Below are 5901 nucleotides of genomic sequence, written 5' to 3' on the forward strand. Positions count from 1 at the left end.
TGGCTTTAGGCTTTGTTGCACGAGGTAGTCAGGATCCACACAAGGCTTCTGGCTGGCGGTGCCTGTCCTGAGCGGTGCCGACACACAGCCGCCAGGGACAGCGGCACCGGGAGGGACTCTCCATGGCTCTTCTCGGACGCCCAGTGGGTGAGTCCACACCCACTGTCACTCCCTGACCTGGAGGGCCCAGCCACTTCCCTCCTGTGGCAGCACTGCTGGCCACTCCCATTCATGTGAGGATCCATCGTGAAAGCCCCACGAGGCACGGCCGGATGACTAAGTGATGGGTCGCCTTTATGGAAGAAAAACATTGACCAGGAGAACTTGTCAAAGAGAGGCAGAGTCTGCAATTAAACTTTGTCAGTGACAAAGAGAAGCATCGCTCGGTGGCTGTAAATGTCTCAGTCATGACTCCTTTTTTGGCTGCGCCGGGTCTTCATTGCGGCACGTGGGATCTTCACTGCCGCGTATGGGATCCAGTTCCCTGACCAGGGATCGAACCTGGGCCCCCTGCATTGGGAGCGGGGAGTCTTAACCACTGGACCACCAGGGAAGTCCCATGACAGTCCTTTTTTTAAGAAATTTATTTTATTGAAGTGCAGTTGATCTACAGTGTTGTGTGAATTTCTACTGCACAGCAAAGGGATTCAGTTATACACATATATATTGGTTTACGTATTCTTTTCCTTTATGGTTCATCACAGGATAGCGAATGTAGTTCCCTGTGCTCTACAGTAGGACCTTGTTGTTTATCCATCCTCTATATAATAGTTCGCATCTGCTAATCCCAGCCTCCCGCTCCCTCCCTCCCCCACCCCCTCCCCCTTGGCAACCACCAGTCATCATTGCCCTTTTAAATGAGCAGTGAGCTTACTTCTCACAAAACTTTAAAGAGTGTTAAAAGGTATTTTGTCCACAATAATTATCCCTGCCCCGCCAGTGCCATAAGTGGGCACCATTAGGCCTTCTTTTGGTTTAAGGACGACAAGGTCCCTGGCACGTACATGCCTACCTGGGAAGGGGAAAACATGGAGATCTGTTGGGTCCCTGACCTTCAGGGTGAATGGATTCCTTAGGTCAGCAGATCTGTGTGCTGCCGGCTTCTGAGTGATCAGCACCCAGGACTGGATGGGTCTGGAGTATTTTTAACAAACGTTTAATGAGCTTGTCAAGTGTGCAGAGGTCTAAGCTGGAGAGCTGGAGCTGGGGAACGAAGACGAACACACCTCAGTCTCTTGCTGTGGCTGCTCAGAGGGTCCTGCAGTCCAGCAAAGAAGAAGCATCGTTAATGTTCTCGTTACGTTTCTCAATGCATCACCTCCTTTAAATGCATTCATACACCCTGATGAGATAGCTGCTAGGACCCTCACCATTTTAGGCTGAGGAAACATGCTCAGAAACGTATATACGTAGTGTTACAAATCAAATGAAGGCGATCTGGGGGATGGGCAGGAGGTGGCGAGCCGCAGGGGGCAGACTTAGCCAGACTCCAGCATCTGTGTTTCAACTGCAGGGCTATGAGGTGTGAAGGCCATTCTAAAACCTGCCCCCAGGAGTGAGGTCAGAAGGAGAGAAGCCAGTCAGACCCTGGGGCAGGAGAACAGAGCAGGTAGGAGTCGGGGTAGACCCTGAGGGTGGGGCCAGGGCGGGTGGCAACCTCAGACGTGCATGGCACTTGGTGCCTGGGAGGCAATTGGTCAGGGCTCTTGCGATTTGCTCCTTTCTTCTCATCAGTAAATTCTGGGAGCAGGACCAAAAGAAGCAACGGTGGAGGCTTACCAAATCTGTGGGGTTAACTCAAGCAGACCGAGCCCGGGTCCCCTCCCCATGGGACCTGCCGGCCCCCAGATGTACTAGAGAATCAACCTAATTCCTCCACTTGGAGGCCATGATAAATTCTGATGCAGCCTAAAACGGCGTGGAGAATGAAAGCCTCCCCTGGTGGATCCCAGGATGATGCATGTGTGTGTATGTGTGTGCACTCAACCAAGCTCCCTCAGTCGCATGCAAACATGAGGGGGCCCCCTTTTCTTGGAGGTCAGTGACAGCCCAGCCTCCCATTCACAGGTTGGAGAAAGGGCCTTAATCTTCCTGACATGGCAGGGGTGGGAGCGGGGACTTGGGGGCCAGAATCCCTCAAACTGGGACGTCACTGAAAGCAGAGAGATCCTTGTCTTTGGCTGGGTGAATAAGCTTTCGTTACTGAGCCCAGGACATAAAAAAAAGTCAGAGGGGCTTGAAGAAAATCAAGTAGCATTACAAGAAGCAAATATCACCTCTCCCTTTTCTCCTTCCTGCTTTTTTTTGGGTGGGTGGGTGGGTAGGGTAGACACGGAGGGGACTCTGTGCCCTTGGAGGAATTTTGCAGTGTTTTCCGAGAACAGACACCTATGTTCTCAGCAGAAGGGGCAGAAAGGGCAGGCCTGGTGAAGTCTGAACTTGTGCCCGGGACATAATTCATACGGCCAACGGCTTGTACAAACTGGCAAGCTGGTGAGGCCTCACCTTTCTCTAGTGGAATTCTCCTTCACCTGGATGTTCCTATCTCCCCTATTCCTCTCTGTTCACCTGGGCTCCGCGGCCACAGCCTGGGGGATGGGGTCCCATACATTTGGAATGAGAGAGGCAGGATTGCGAGTGAGGGGAGTGGGAGGGGGGGGGTCAAGCACCCAGACCCATTGGTTACAGAGACTTAGGACCCTGTGCCTGCACCCTCCTGACTCATGGCTGGTGGCCCTCTCCCCACCCCGAGCTTTGCCCCAGCTCCAGGCTTCCCTCTCCTGGACTGTCCAGCCACCTCCTCTCCCGCTTAGCCCCGATGTAACCCAAGGTAGGTTCCGTCTCTTTCCTGAAGTCTCCAGCCAAGTCCAGCTAAATATCAGCCCCATACAACGTAATGCCTGCTGGGCCCTCACTGCTTCACACGGGACAGTCCCGGTCCTGAGGGCTCTGCCCTCTCGCCGGGGGCTTGGAACCATCCTAACTGCACTCGGCTCTCCAGGGAAATGTCACTTCTTCAGAGCGGCCTGATCTCAGCCATTCAGAGCTAGTCACTCTGTTTGACATTTTCCCCACAGCACTTCCCAATTTCTTAACATCTTGCTTTCTTGTGTGTTTGTTCTTTTCTTGTCTCACTCTACTGGAAAGCCAGGCAAGAAGGCAACCTGATATGTTGTTCACTACAGTGGTCCCAGTGCCTAGAACAATGCCGGTTTGCTAAAGGATTAGAGATGCTCAGGGCAGCAAAGAGAGCGGAACAGAGGCTGGAGCGGTGCAGATCCAGGACTTGGCTTGGGGTTCTCACCTCCACGCTGTGGGTGACCGCGGGCAGGTCCAGCAGCCTCCCTGGGGCTGGACGGCGGCAGCCCTTCTTCATGTGATTCCAGAGCCCTGGGTGTGGTGGGTACGTTTGCGGCTCTCAGCCTTGGCCAGCAGACGTGCCTTGGCAGCCGGTGCTGTGCACACAGGGCACAGGCGCGCCTGGGGCTGCAAGGCTCTTTATGGAGCCACTAGAGCAGCCTTCGTTAGTGAGGAGAGGAAAGGGAAACAAAGGGCAACCTTCCCAATTATTAATAAGGCAGCAGCCCCATCCATCTTAATGAGACAGGGCGGAAAAAACCGGTGGCTGGGCAGTCAGTACACAATGGGATACAATAGAGACCTTGCTTTCTTTTTCAGAAGGAGGACACAGACACAGACAGAAGGGAACAAGGAGGCCAGATTGGAACGCTGATCCAACCGTGCACCTCCGCGCCCCTCATGGAAGGAGTCCCCTGCGCTGCAGCCACAGCTGTCGGAAAAGTGCCGGGGGTCCTCTGCTGGGGCGGGATGAGGCAGCCTCTCTGGCAAGTGGGCGTGGAGCGGCACCCAGCCTAGCGAGGGCCTTCGATCCCTGGGTGCACGTGGCCCAGTGCAGACCAGTGGCACAGGACCTGTCACCTAACGCGGGGCTCGTTTTGATGTGTTGTTAATCTTTTCAGTTAGTAGCCCCCCTCCTCCTACCCCTACCCCCCTGGCCACTGTGCCGTGTCAAAGATTTTCTGAGCCCCGCACCTGGGTCCTTCTACTCGTCAGCTGAGTGACTTTGGGCAAATTGCTTAATGTCTCACCCTCAGTTTCTTCAGAACTAACTTACCTCCCAGACTTGCTGAGGTTCTACTGCGCTCATCTGTGTATAAATGATTGTCAAAGTGTCTGACGCAAAGAAGGCATTGAGTAGATCTTCACCGAGTCAGAATCTGAATCTCATCTCAGCTGGCGGACAGGCAAATGAGGTCTCCAGGAGGCTGGGCTACCCTGAGAGCGGATCTGCCTCGTGTTCGCCCTGATCGCTCCCCACCAGCACGGAGTAGCTGAACGAATGACCAAAAGGCCAGAACTACAATAACTGCATCAAGACAAGATGCTGACCAAGGGTTGGTCATGCCCTGAAAGGTGGGGAGTCGTCCTTCCTTCTGGAGAATGTTCCCTGGAGTCTGGAGGCCCCAGCAACCCTGGGGTTCCATCGCCCTCTACGGCAGGTCCCCCAGGCTGCGAGGTCCAGCTTGAGCACCGGCCGCGCTCTTCTCTTTCTGGTTGAAATTCTCCATCTGCAGGAGACCGTAGGAAGGAAGAAGGAAAGCGGCCCACATGGGCGTCGGAACCCGGACAAGGGGGCGGCGCAGAGGCTGGCCTGGAGCCCAAAGCACTCAGGTGGGGCTGCAGAGAAGCTGGTCTCTCTAGCCACGTCTACTTAGGTCAAGGTGTCCTGGGTGGCATATGGAAAGCATTTCAATGTGGGGGGGAAGGGGAGGGAAGAGGGGCAGTTGGGGGGTCCGGTGACAGGCTGCAGAGTGTCCCGGGGCTGTGCCCGGCAGGGGCCCTACAGGCAGGGCAGCAAGGTCCTGGGGAGGGCGGCCCCCAGCACTCACACGCGGCTGTCCTCCACAGGAGCCAAGGCTAGATCCCAATTAGAGCCAGGATTCCTGCAGTGATGGCTGTGCGCTGCCAGCACCCTCATTAGCTTGGCAGGAAATCCCTCCAGCCTCGCAGGATCCCGCCACATGCCCAGACACACTCCCCGATGTCCGAACCCCCGGCTCTCCGCCTCCCCTCTCTTGCTGAGTGACACCCGGCTGGTGCAGCATTTCCTCAGAACAAACACCCCCAGGACTCCGCAGGAAATGCAGGTCCTCCGCGTGCACAGGGCAGAGTTCTCACCAGCCCTCCCCTCCCGGGACACAGTCCAGTCCAAATGGGAAAGGAAAGGTGTGTTTCACGTGGCAAGCTATTACAGGATGAATTCCTGCAGCCTGGAAAGGGCAGCTGTCAAGTGCTCTCCTGATATGACAGGCATATGACCTTCCAAGGCTCCCCTCTTGGCCCCTTCCCATGGGTGGGTCACCTCGGGCAGAGCTTGTGCCATGCCCGGCAGTGGCCGGGAGGGTGGAGGGGACCGAGGCGAGTTTGCTGGGAGGGAGCTCAGAGACCCCGCATCTCCCAGGGACCATTGCATGACCCCCGAGCCTGCTTCAAACCCTCCTCTGCTGCTGCCCAGAGTTAGAGCAGGTGGACGAAGCTCAGAGTCTCTTCCTTAGGGGATGCAGAACGCAACGGAAAGATATCCAGACTGGGCCTGGGATGCCCCGGGAGGGCGGGCAGTCCACACAAAGCAGACGGGGGTGGCAAGAGGTCTTGGGGGGCAGTGAGGAGGCCACGTGCACAAGAGTGAGCAAGGATGCACAGCAAGAGCCTTGCACGTAGTAGGAGCTCATTAAATACCTGTTGATTGATCGCTGGCCCGAGTTCTCACACCAGACTTCACTTCTGTGTGGTCTGGAAGATGCAGATATGACTCTATATGCATCGTGAACTGGACAATGGGGGCAATTATCCCCCATGTGAGCCATCACTCACCCCGTC

At 55.6% G+C, this 5901-nt stretch overlaps 1 non-coding gene across 1 annotated transcript; it reads right to left on the reverse strand.

The window, feature by feature from the left end:
* Positions 1-480: 480 nt before the first annotated feature.
* Positions 481-553, reverse strand: TRNAG-CCC (transfer RNA glycine (anticodon CCC)). Its single transcript has one exon. It is a non-coding gene; the product is annotated as a tRNA-Gly (tRNA).
* Positions 554-5901: the final 5348 nt, after the last annotated feature.

This window comes from Lipotes vexillifer, unplaced genomic scaffold (assembly GCF_000442215.2).
Source record: "Lipotes vexillifer unplaced genomic scaffold, Lipotes_vexillifer_v1.1 scaffold414, whole genome shotgun sequence".
NCBI classification, from domain to species: Eukaryota; Metazoa; Chordata; class Mammalia; order Artiodactyla; family Lipotidae; genus Lipotes; species Lipotes vexillifer.